Source organism: Trichechus manatus, unplaced genomic scaffold (assembly GCF_000243295.1).
Source record: "Trichechus manatus latirostris isolate Lorelei unplaced genomic scaffold, TriManLat1.0 scaffold00023, whole genome shotgun sequence".
Classification (NCBI taxonomy): domain Eukaryota; kingdom Metazoa; phylum Chordata; class Mammalia; order Sirenia; family Trichechidae; genus Trichechus; species Trichechus manatus.
In genome coordinates this window covers 6,729,622-6,743,146 of record NW_004443959.1, presented here as the reverse complement: position 1 = coordinate 6,743,146, position 13,525 = coordinate 6,729,622, and positions in this window count along the sequence as shown.

Sequence of the window (13,525 nt, the reverse complement as noted above, 5' to 3'; positions counted from 1 at the left end):
TTTCAAAACTTAAAAAAAGTTGAAAGACTAGCACAGAGGTTGGCAAACTATGGCCTGTGTCTTTTTTTTTTTTTTAAAAAAATTCTTTTAACTAACAGCTTTATTGAGATACAATTTATGTAACATAAACTTCACTCTTTTAAAGTGTACAATTCAGTGATTCTTAGTATATTGACAGAGTTATGCAACTATCACCACTATCTAATTCTAGAACTCTTTCATGACCGTTGGGACAAAAGGTATCCAACCCAATTTTTCCAGCTTTCAGGTTTCTTGGGACTCTACTTTTCCTGCTAAAAGCATTTGCTGCCCTCCAGTGGGGACTTGTGTAACAGTGAAAGGTGAAGGAAACGTTCACTGAGGCAAAATAGCTGGGGTACCAGCCTTAAATGTGAGGTAGTGCATCCAGGAAATACGGTTCGGTAAAAATTTTGTCTCTTTTGTCTTTTGCACAGCTATATGCCTTGTAAACATATTTGTGGTTTCCTTGTGATAGTAAAGGAGTCCTGGTTTTTTTTTTTTTTAATGTGTTTGTGTGTGTGTGTTGCAATAAATCCTGCCACGCATGACTGGTTAGCAGACACACATACAGCAATCCTGGTGCCTGAGAACCCCCCGAGGTTGTGGGACCCATGTATTCCCAAATAATATTTCTCAAAATTCGTATTACCAACCAAAAATTTAAACACACTCCATGACTCAGCAAGCTTCCATTAATGAAAACACATGGTATTAAAAGAACAAAAATTAAAAGCAGAAAATAATAGGGTCTGAAAGGATAAACATTTTATTGCGTTTTTGGTGGAAGTTTAAACAGCAAATTAAGTTCCCATTTAATAATTTCTATACATATTGTTCAGTGACATTGGTTACATTTTCTACGTTGTGTCAACATTCTCATTATTTGCATTCTGGTTGTTCCATTTCCATTAATCTAGTTTCTCTGTCCTCCCCTCTCAACCTTCTCATCTTTGCTTTAGGGTAAGCATGGACTGTTTTGGTCTCATATAGATGATTTCTTTCCTTTCCTTTCTTTTTTTTTTTTTTAAACAGCACAGTACTCATGAATCATATTGTTTGTTTAGCTGAAAGGTGGTGACCTCTGGGAGTCCTTTCAGTTCAAAGTTTAAAGGATATCTCTGGGCAATAGTCTTGGGGGTTCCTCTAGTGTCTATTGGTCCAGTAAGTCTGGTCTTTTTTTAAGAAGTTGAGTTTCGTTCTACAATTTTCTCCCATTCTGTCCAGAACCACAGATTATGTCCCTGGTCAGAACGGTCAGTAGTGGTATTTGGGCACCATCTATTTCTTCTGGTTTCAAGACAGATGAGGCCATGGTTGGTGTAGACAATTAGTCCTGTAGACTAGTTTCTTCTTTGAGTCTTTATTTTCCTTCTTTCTCTTTTGCTCCAGACAAGTAAAGACCAATAGTTGTCTCTTAGATGGCCGTCTGTAAGCTTTTTAGACCCCAGATGCTGCTTACCAAACTAGAATGTAGAACATAAACTTTATGGACTAAGTTGTGCCAATTGACTGAGTTGTCTCACAAGACTATGGTCCTAAGCCTTTAAAGCCATTAAACCAATCCTATGAGGTGTTTGGTTATGTCTGGGAAGCATTTGTGACTATGCCCTGTATGTGCTTTATTATATTTATGAATATTTATGCAGTACACACAAATATGTATATGCATATGCCTACAGATAAACCTATACATAAAAACAAAACAAAACAAAACCACTGCCATTGAGTCAATTCTGACTCATATCAACCTCATAGGGTTTCCAAGGCTGTAAATCTTTACGGAAGCAGACTGCCCCATCTTTCTCCTGTGGAGCCGCTGTTGGTTTTGAACTGCCAACCTTTCAGTTAGCAGTTGAAAGCTTTAACTACTGTGCCACCAGGGCTCCTTTTATCTATACATGCACACGTATATATACCTTCTTATACATATATATGCATATATATACCACTCATGTATTTTTTGGTTGTTAACTGCTGTTGTTTCGGAATTGTACATGTTATAGCATTTACCATTAACATCCCTTATTCTTGTGTACTTCTTACTGTCACCTTGGTGAAGTTGTACACGCGTTCGCTATTGCCTTTCTCATTACCAAAAATAACGAGTGTCTACTATCTAGAGAGTGATTCCCTCTCTCTCTCCCTCCTATCCCTGGCAACTACCAAAGAATGTTGGTTTTTGTATGTATACCTATTTTCGTCTTTTTATAAAAGTAGGATCATACAATATTTGTCCTTTTTTGGTTGACTTATTTCACTCAGCATAATGTCCTTTCAGGACATTTTCATCAACCCAGAAAGAAGCCCTGTGCTCACTAGTAGTCACTTTCCATTCCTCCCATACCTTAGCCCCTGCCAACCACTTATCTACTTTATATTTGTATGAGTTTTCTCACTCTGGATATTTCATATAAATGAAATCATACACTATGTCATCTTTTGTGACTGGCTTCTTTCATTTAACATGATGTTCTTCAAGGTTCATCTACGGTGTATCCAAAATCACTTCTTCATTTCTTTTTATGGCCAAATAATATTCCATGGTGTGAATATAGTACAACATTTTGTCCATTCATCAGTTCATGAACATTTGTGTTGTTTCTACCTTTTGGCTCTTATGTTTAATGCTGCTGTGAACATTCATGTATCAATTTTTGTGTGGACATATATTTTCATTTTTCTTGGGTATATACCTGGAAGAGGAATTGCTAGGTCATTTGGTAACTCTGCGTTTAGTATTTTGAGGAACTATCAAACTGTTTTCCAAAGTGGCTGCACCATTTTACTATCCCACCAGCAATGAATGATGGTTCTAATTTCTCCACATCCTCACCCAAACATGTTATTATTCATTCTGCTTTTTAATGCTCTTTTGGATGGTCATTTTAATTTTAATGTATTTTGTCTGTCATTTTAATTTTAGCCATTCAAGTGGGTGTGAAATGTATCTCATTGTGGTTTTGATTTGCATTTCCCTGATGACTAATGATGATGAGCATCACTTTTTGTTCACTGGCCATTTGTATATCTTCTTTGGAGAAATGTCTTTCAAATCCTTTTCTTTTTAAAAAATTGAGTTATTTGCTTTTTATCCTTGTACTGTAAGAGTTTTTTAAAATATATATTCTATATACAAATCTCTTATTAATGTATGATTTGCAAATAATTCTTCCCATTCATTGGGTTGTCTTTTCACTTTCTTGATGGTATCTTTTGAGGCACAGAAGTTTTTAATTTTGATGATGTTCAATTTATCTATTTTTTTCTTTTTTTCACTTGTGTTTTGGTGTCATATCAAAGAAATCATTGCCTAACCCAAGACCATGAAAATTTGCTTCTATGTCTTTTTCTTAAGGGTTTTATAGTTTTAGCTGTCACATTTAGGCCCATGATCTAATATGAGTTAGTTTTTATACGGCGGGAAGTAGGATTCCAATTTCATTCTTTTGCATGTGGATAGCCAGTTGTCCCAGAGCCATTTGTTGAAAAGATTATTCTTTTCTCCCTTTATTGTCTTGGCACCCTTGTCAAAAAGTAATTGACCGTAAATGTCATTCACCTCCATTTTGATAGTTGATTTTTACATTTCCATGTACTGCCCTTATATTTTATCCCATTAAAGGCAATGTCTCTAGCACACTAATGCATAAACAAAGCAAAGATAGTTCTTCCTGAGAGTTTGAATGAGTTTATTTTTAAGCTTAGAGGAGGGAGAGCCTTTCTAAGCAGGACAGGAAACCCAGAAGCCATAAAGGAAAAGGCTAATACATATGACTACATTAAAAAAAGAAAGAATTTATGTTTGACATAGAAGAACCAAAACAAATTAAAACAAATAAATCTGGGGAACATGTCTATAATACATACGATAGATGAAAGGCTAATTTCCTTAAACTTTAAAAATGTCATAAAAATCAATAAGCTAAACTAACAGAAAAGCCAATAAAGAATATGAACAAGTGGTTTAAAGGAAACAAAAATGAATGTAAAACATGTTAAAAGGTGCTCAATATATCCCTTAGTTAAGGAAATTGAAGTAAAATTATGAGATGCCGCGTCCTTTCCTTAAAAAGGCAAGTATGCAAAGTGCTGGTAATGACTGGGGTGATGGTGTGAGGAACAGGTGTTCTCATGCATTGTGGAAGTTTAGGCTTTTGCCACTATGGTAGATTATAATTTGCCCATGTCCATTAACATACAAATTGCTCATATTTTGACCTACTTATTCCATTGGGAACCCTGGTGGCAAGGTTGTTAAGAGTTCGGCTGCTAACCAAAAGGTTGGCAGTTCGAATTCACCAGCTGCTTCTTGGAAACCCTATAGGGCAGTTCTACTCTGTCCTATAGGGTCGCCGCTATAAGTTGAAGGCAACGGGTTTGGTTTTTTCCACTGCTATGAATACACTTCCTAGAGTCAAAAAAAAAGAAACAATAGCAAAAACGAAACAAAAGTAAACTTGGAAGCAGCCTGAATGTTTCATCACGAAAGTGAAGAGTCACCAAGGAACTCTGCATATCCTAATACAGAAAGAGCCCCAGGAATATTTTTAAGTGAAAAGTTGCATATTGAAAAATGTACAATGTATGAACCAGTTTGTATAAATATAAAAATTGTAAATATATATAAATATGCTAAGCGAAATGGTTAAAAGCTTTGGCTGTTGTCTTGGTCATTTAGTGCTGCTGTAACAAATTCCACAAGTGGATGGCTTTAACAAACAGAAGTTTATTTTCTCAGTCTAGTAGGCTAGAAGTCCAAATTCAGGTTGTCAGCTCCAGGGGCAGGCTTTCTTTCTCTGTCAGCTCTGAAAGGAAGGTTCTTGTCATCAATCTTCCCCTGGGCTAGGAGCTTCTCCGTGCAGGAACCCCGGGTCCAAAGGAAGAACTCTGCTCCCGGCACTGCTTTCTTGGTGGTATGCAGTCCCCCACTCTCTGCTCAATTCCCTTTCCTTTTATCTTTTATAAGATGAAAAGTGGTGCAGGCCACACCCTGGGGAAACTCCCTTTACACTGGATCAGGGATGTGACCTTAGTAAGGGTGTTAAAATCCCACCCTAATCCTCTTTAACATAATCTAATCTTGCCTCATTAACCACAGGCAGAGATTAGGATTTACAACACATAGGAAAATTATATCAATCACAAAATGGAGGACAATCACACAATACTGGGAATCATGGCCCAGCCAAATTGACACATATTTTTGCAGACACAATTCAATCCATGACAGCTGCTAAAGAAAAGTTTGGCAGTTTGAACTCACCAGCAGCGCTGTAGAAGAAAATACCTGGCAATCTGTTTCCGTAAAGATTACAGCCTAGGAAACCCTATGGGGCAGTTCCTTTCTGTCCTATAGGCTCATTATGAGTTAGAAACTTGGAATTGACTCAATGACAGACAACAATAACATATGTACTAGTATAACACTAGTCTAAGCATAACATTTGTTGTTGTTTTTTGAAGGATACGTTAAGAAGTTGATAATAGTGGCTCCCTTTTGAGAGAGTCCCTGGGTGGTGTAAACGGTTAATGCTGTCAGCTGCTAAACAAAATGCTGAAAGTTTAAGTTCACCCAGAGGCACCTTGGAAGAAAGGCGTGGCGATCTGCTTCTGAAAAATCAGCCATTGAAAACCCTATGGAGTACGCTTCTAGTCTGGCACACGCTGGGTCACCGTGAGTCGAAGTTGACAGCAACTGGCTTAGTTTGGTTTGAGAGAGGGACTTGGAAGGGAAGAAAGCTTTACTTTTCATTTTGTAACACAGTATATTGTTGGATACTCTAACAAAATGCAAGCTATCATTTTTATTTTAAAAAATCTGGTTGATTGATATTATCTGAGTCTGGAATTATTGAGCCAATTTTTCCTCTCTCTGTATTTCTGCATTAAAAAAAGTTACTTTTTTTTTTTTTTAACATTCTCAGAATAGCTACAAGTTATACCCTAGAACCTCTTGCTCTCATGTTGCTAAAATTCATTAGTTGATGGAGTTGCTGGAAGCCAGGTGCTTATTAAAGAATGCTGTCAAATATTGACATTCATTTTGCTCTTTCTTACGGGTAAACATTTATTGCAAACTCATTATATATCACACCCTGTGCGAAGCACACATGCTACAGAGTTTAATGGCCCCTACTGTTCCTGGGTAGTGTGAACAGTTAAACTCTCGGCTGCTAACTGAAAGGTTGGAGGTTTAAGTCCACTCAGTGGTGTCTCAGAAGAAAGGCCTGGTGATCTACATCCAAAAAATCAGCCATTGAAAACCCTATGGAGCACTGTTCTACTCTGACACACAGGGAGTCACCATGAGTGAAAGTTAGCTCAATGGAAACTGATTTGTTGTTGTTAGTGACATCAGTGTGGTGAGGGGATGGACATGCAAACCCACATCACCACCCTTTTGACCTGGTGAAAAAAGTGGACTGCTGGCCTGTGCATAGTACCATGGGAGCACGGAGTGATACAACTGATTCATTTGCTTCTTCATCTCTAGCACTTCCTAGGAGGCCAGAGGTAGAGCGTTCCAACTACTAATGAAGACCATTGTAGGATAAAACTTATCATCGAGAAATTTCTATCCATTTACTTATTCTTCTCCCAGAAAATTGGGAAAAGACAACCATTCTTTGATTTTAGTGTTAGAACTCCAGGGTTCTTTGGAGCACATTTTGAGTGCCACAGGCTTAAATGAACCACGTATTTCCAAAGAGATGAAAGAAGATGGAGGGGAAACTATTCCCCAAGTAATTGCTTCATGTGCAGCCTTGGCTGTGATGGTGAACAGTGAAGGCAGTAATAACTCCACCACCTGGCATTTGTAGAGGGCATTTAACACTTCAAAGCACTGCCACATAATCAGAGGAGGTGGGGTCCATGCTGAAAAATGTCATCACTTCATTTTTTTCTAGTCTATAATTACTCATGTGCTTCATGCACCTGGAGGAAACTATATTTAACAGTATATGCAAATGCTTATGCCTAAATGGGCTTACATTTTCCTAACTACTCTCTGCAGTTTCCTTAATTTGGGTTTTATTCACCACTTTTTACACATTTTGCGTCAATATCAACTTCTTGGGCAGTGACATCTCCATTGGGAGCTATCTTGGAGGTATCGCATAAATGTGTGTGTGTTTGTAAATATAATCAAATTCTTGAAAAAAAAAATAAAACAAAAGATTTTATAGCCAGAGTAGTAGAAGCCTAAGCTAGTATCTCTTTGTGATGTCATTGGTTAATATGTATTATGCAAGTAACTGGTGCATTTAAAAATGTGAAGAGGGATTGCTTTCTCTCCTACTGAGTTATTTTCATGATAACGAGCATTCTTCCTGGTGCGCTGACTCTTGGGCCAAGGAATGGCCTCTTAGGTTAGTGTCTCGTTCTTTCTACTTAAATGACATCCAGAACTTCCCACTTCCGTTGTGTAGTTGTAAATGGCACTGGGTTTACATGGAGGAAAAGGGAGTAGGATGGTTTTTCTTTCACTCTGTCAGGACACAGAAGGTCCCCATCATGGTGGAAGCTTTGGCAACTCTGACTGGTTTCTTCAGGCTGTGAGAGGAAGGCAGAGCAGCAGTACTCAGGGACCCAATGTGTTTAATTGCTGTCTCCCGCCTTTGAGTGGATTTCAACTCATGACGACCCCATGTGTTACAGAGTAGAACTGTGCTCCATAGAGTTTTCTTGGCTGTATCTTTACTGAAGCAGATGACCAGGCCTTTCCTTCTGTGGTGCTGCTGAATGAGTTTGAACCACCAAGATTCTAGTTACCAGCTGAGCACAAACCATTCGCACCACCCAGGGACTTTAGTGTGTCTGGAGAGACAGCTAAAGGGAGGTTCCCAGAGCACTGGATTGCATCAGAAGTCCTGGAAGGATCCATTTGGTCTTTGGTTCATTCAGTAAGTATGTGCTAAGCAATGTACCAAACACCTCCTGGTACTGAGGATTCATAAGTGAATAGCACCCCACCCTTGCCCTTGAGGAGTCCCTGGGTGGTGCAAAAGATGAAAATGCTGGGGTGCTAACCAAAAGGTTGGTGGTTTGAGTCCACCCAGAGGCACCTTGGAAGAAAGGCCTGGTGATCTACTCCTGAAAAATCAGCCATTGGGAGCCCTATGCAGTTCTACTCTGATACACGTGGGGTCGCCATGAGTCGCAATCCACTCAACAGCAAATGGTCTCCTGGTGTTGCCCTCAAGGAGGCCACACATTGATGGAGAAACGGACGTGTATAATGGGGGCAGCGTGTCCCCAGGAAAGACTGTGGGCTTTGGAGTCAGGTTTGACTTCAAATCATGAGGTGGTTTCTTAATCTGTCTTGAGTTTTTGGTTTCCTCATTTTAAAAATGCAGAGCACTGATATCTCCCTCATAGGTTTCTGGGGGAAGATTTAATATAATGATGGATTTGAATGAGCTTGTCCTGTGTCCAGCTTATTTTAGACCCTCAGCTAACACTGCTATTAAAGGGCTGGACATGCTTTCTCTCCTCAGTCTGATCATCCATTTAGAGTCAGTCTCTTTTCTTTCAATTTCATCTTGGTAATTTTTGTTCTTGCATTGTGTTTATTTAAGGAACCATTCAGTTGGTTGAAACCTCACAGCATTTAGGTTTTGGCTGAATGCATGAGAACAATCTAAAGAGTATTTATAGCTAAAAAACGTTTGAGCACTCAAACCACATTATTTTACATCTCCTGACACTTGAACGGGCTCTGGTTTGGTTTGGATCTTTAAACCTTCCTGTGGTGTGGAAGAGAGTGAAGTTTCCAGTATCCCTGACTAATCTCTGTAAATATCTTGGCCCCACCCATCTCAGTCAGCCCAAATTGTGGTCTTCATCAGGTGACACATATGGTAGCCCCCGATTATAATAACGTGGGCAGATGCAGTGCGGGGATCCTCTGTTCATGCTGCAAGGAGCTGACCATTCTCAGCAGATATTGGGCAAGATATTTTCATAGCTCATGACATGCCTTTCTCTGGGTTCACTTCAACAGTCTTAACAAACATCTTCTGTGGAAAAAATTGTTTTCGTATTTGGATCTTGGCAAGACCTGAACATAGGAAAAAAAATATTCTTCTGTTTCTTCGATACACCTGTGTAGATTGAGCCAGGATTTATGAAGTTTTCCTTTTTAAAAAAAAAAAATTCTACTCCTCGTCAATAGTCTGACCTTACTGTGCATTCCAGCAATACCTCCAAAGGTAGTAGAAAGAGTGGGACACAAACCCTTCAGGGCTTCCTAATGGAGAACTGAAGTCAGACTGAGTAGACTGTGGAGAAGGAAATATGTGGAGAAATAAGAGCTGAGTCTTTATTCTTTTGTTGCCAGAAGCCAAAACCAGAGCTGGAATTTTGTGGTTCCGGCACTTTTGATGCCTCCCAGTCATTTTACACAGATGGTTCTAGTTTGAGGATAAGACACTTCATCCACCAACGAGGCCCAGTGAATGTGCCTGAGCTGCCCATTCTCCTGCCAAAGTATGCTAAGCAGCCAGAGAAAATGAGAGCTAAAAGAAGACGCTTCTAAAGCCGCCAATTAGGATGAAAAATTGAATGGTAAAATCACTCTGCGACTTTGTAACTTGAACTTTCTTTTCGATTATGTCACGTTTGAGAATACTAACTAAGGCTTCTCAACTGTATCGTCAATCATGAGTTGACTGGAGACCTACCACTCATAATGATAGTGGTAAAATTTGGATAATTCTTGATAGTTTGCTCTGCTTTGTCATTTGAGAAAACAGACTCAGAGACGCTTAGTGACTTACCATTTGTGGAGGATTTAGGTTAAAGTGGGAAATACTGACGAAGGTTGCGTCAACTCTGTCCTTCATTTCTGAATGAGTGAGAGCCCTTCGTGATCACCTGACCCTTTATCATCCCCTTTCTATACTTGAACTCCTACCCACTGCCATGTCTACCACGTCTCCTCCAAGTCTCTCATCTTCTTTTTACCTCCTCTCTCATCTGAAAGTGTGAGATGGTTGGGATGGTCATGTTTCACCTTGCCCCCCAACCCCGCACTAAACATGCAAGGAAGTCCACATCTTTCACAGCACCCTTCTCTGATGGGCATTGAACAGTTTCTTCCTTTATATTTTATACAGAGACTTGCTTGCTTTATTACCAAAGTTCAACTGACCTTTCAACATCTATGTCAGTTGTCCTTTCCTTTCAGAAGCTCTCCATGTTTCTCAGAGCACATGCCCTATTTCTCTACTATACTGTTGTTAGTTTCATGGCCCTGACATGTGTGAACTTACATACAACCGAACACAACATTGCCCAGTCCTGTGCCATCTTCATCAATAAGGGGCTTCGTTGTCTAATTTTCAGAAGTAGATTGCCAGGCCTTTCTCCCTAGTCTGCCTGGGTCTGGAAACCATGCTGAAATCTGTCCCCATGGAGACCCTGTTGGTATTTGAAATACTGGTGGCATAGCTTCCAGCATTATAACAACATACAAGCCACCATAATATGACAAATTGACAGATGGGTGATGGATTTCTCTACTATAGTATTTACAATTTTGCATTCTTGTTAGTCATTTAAAGATTACCTGTTACTGCAGTCTTAGTGGATAGTAGTAACTGGTGCATAGAAGGGAGTTAATAATTTTGGTTCTTAAAATATTATAGGTAGATCTGCTGGTTCATTTTCTCCTGACACATCCAATTTATCAATGTGACTGCAACTTCCTTTCAGGCATGTGTCACCTGGTCAAGTGTATAAATTCTTCTTGGGTTCAGATTTGAGAAAATGGCATACATCGCATTTATCAAGTGATTTGTAATTTACATTGCACTTTCATGGGTGTTTTGATATTTTGACATTATAACATCCAGCACATGCATTAAATCCAGGAAGTGAGTATTATCATGCCCATTTGTACAGATGGGAAAACTGAGACCCAGAGGAGTTTATTGATATCCTTCTGGTTACAAAGCTAGTAAATGTTAGGCCTGGTACCTAGGGCTTCAGAATCCCAGCTCAATAGTTTCTAACTAGAGGGTATTGTTGTTAGAAAAGCATAACAATAATTTTGTGGGCTTTGTAAAACAAAAGAAAACCACAAGCCACTGTAATAACAACAATAACACAGCTCTTGAACCCTTCAGGGCAGATGCTATCTTATGTTCTTTGGGGTGTTAAACGTGCTGAAATGCCACTGGTGTGTGAGCAGTGCCCAAACCCCAAGCACACAGGATGGGCTGCAAGGGGCAAATATTGTCACAGCTCATCAAGCTCAAAGATTTGCAAACATAAAACATTTTCCCAAAACTTGGCTCCATGAATGAGTGAGCCAAGCCCCTGGAGTGTGGCCATGTAACCCCATCAATAAAAAAAACTGAAACAGACCTTGGCAGGGTTTCAGTGTCAACATCTGGGAAGAAAGGTATGATTCACCCTTATTTTGTCCAAGTTTGCAAGTGCCAAGCAAGACTGACTTACTCTGGCATTTCCTCTTCCATGGGCCCTTGTCTTGGCTTTTCCAGGTTTCCCTTGGGCAAGATGTGGGAGACGCTATCTTGTTATTTTTTCATGCCAAACTTCCCATTCATAAAGTCAATGGCCAATTGAGCAGGGTTTTTTTGATAGTGTCTCAATACTTAGAAGTGAGGTATGTTAATTTTAAGCTGCCCCAGGTATTTGGGGCAAAGGAGATCTTGGAACTCTGTAGATCCCTTAAGATGAGACTCAGGGAGGGTTAAACCAGTTGCCATTGAGTAGATCCCAACTTACTGTGACTCCATGTGCGTTAGAGTAGAACTATGCTCCACAGGGTTTTCAGTGGCTGATTTTTCAGAAGTAGATAGCCACCTTTCTTCCAAGATGCCTCTGTGTGGACTCAACCACCAACATTTTAGTTAGCAGCCAGATGCTTAACCATTTACTCAACCCAGGTACTACTTCAGGGAGGATTCCAACCAAAAACCAAACCCAGTGCCATCAAGTTGATCCCAACTCATAGTGACCCTATAGGACAGAGTAGGACTGCCCCGTAGAGTTTCTAAGGAGTGGCTGGTGGATTCGAACTGATGACCTTTTGGTTAGCAGCCGGAGCTCTTTACCACTGCACTAGCAAGGCTCCTCAGGGAGGGTTACTCCATGTCTAACTGAGCTGTTAAACTCATAGCGACATGTTTGCACCTGGGGAAATTCATCAGAGGCACTCTGTGCCTGGCCCTGCCAGTATCTGTTGTGCCCAACCTCCCTTCCCTCCTACAGCTCTGGTTCTGACCAGGTTTCTTCCTTCCTTTCTGAGTCAAGTGACTTCTCCTATCACTAGCTCCTGTGACTGACCCAGCTGCCAGGTTCCACTGGGCCTCTTGGATTATGGGCAGAGCTGAATGGTCTGAGCAGAGCCCCAGGCTCAGTTTATCCTTGTCACACTCCAGGAACTGTAACCTAGCCTAATGCCTATTCGTGTCAGGAGACAGTAGAGCCTGCAGTGAAGAGCATCACCCTTGGGGTCCAATAGCCTGGGATTAGAGCCTCAGGTCTTCTCAGGACTAAATGTGAGACTTTGGTCAATCTGTGAATGCCTTTGTCTCAGTTTCTTCATCTGTCAATGTGGTGCAGGGGAAGATCAGGGTGTATATGGATTATTTTTTGCTCCTGGCTGCCTGATCCTAAGCTAACTTTCTTAACTTCCCAATGCCTCAGTTTCTTCATGGGTAAAATGGGGGTTATAATATGTAACCCAGGGGTTATAATATGTAACGTACCAGGGATATGTTGAGGATTAAATGATACTACAGATATGAAACACCTTCCACAGTACCTCTTTCCTAGTAAGGGCTCAGTAAATGTCAATTATTTTTGTTCTCATTATTAGGCAGGGTCAGGGCCTGTTTGGAAACACCAAAGGTGGGTGATCAGCTTAGTCATGATATAGATACCAGAATCACCAGAGCTTGCAAAAGTAATGGAAGGATTCAGAGTAGGTGGATTGGATGGTGCAGGGGTGAGGTCAGGACAGGTTGTCATCCGCCGTGGTCTGATCAGAGGTAGCAGGGTTCTCAATGCCTCGCTGGGTGACTAAGCCAGGCCCTGGGTCTGGGAAGGAGACGGACTTCTGGAGAAGGTCAGTGGGTGAGGAGGGGAGTAGGAATTAAGTTAAGGTTCAGGTCTGAGACCCGGCAAGTCTCAGGGTAGGAGAGCAGGGCTCAGCAGATATTTAGGACACCTTTGATGTGCCAGGTACTGCGCTTGGTGTGAGGCACAGAGGTCAATAAGAAAGTCTCCATCTACCTGGGAGGATTCCAGCTCTGTGGGTTTGAAAGGGTAATTGTGGTCAAGGGAGAGGCCAGGGGTCAGCCATAGCTTCAATATTACCTGTTGTTGTCTAGTCGATTCCGACTCATAGTGACCCTATAGGACAGAGTAGAACTACCCTGTAGGGTTTCCAAGGGGAGGCTGGTGGATTTGAACTGCCAACTTTTTGGTTAGCAGCCATAATTCTTAACCACTGCTATATATATATATAAAT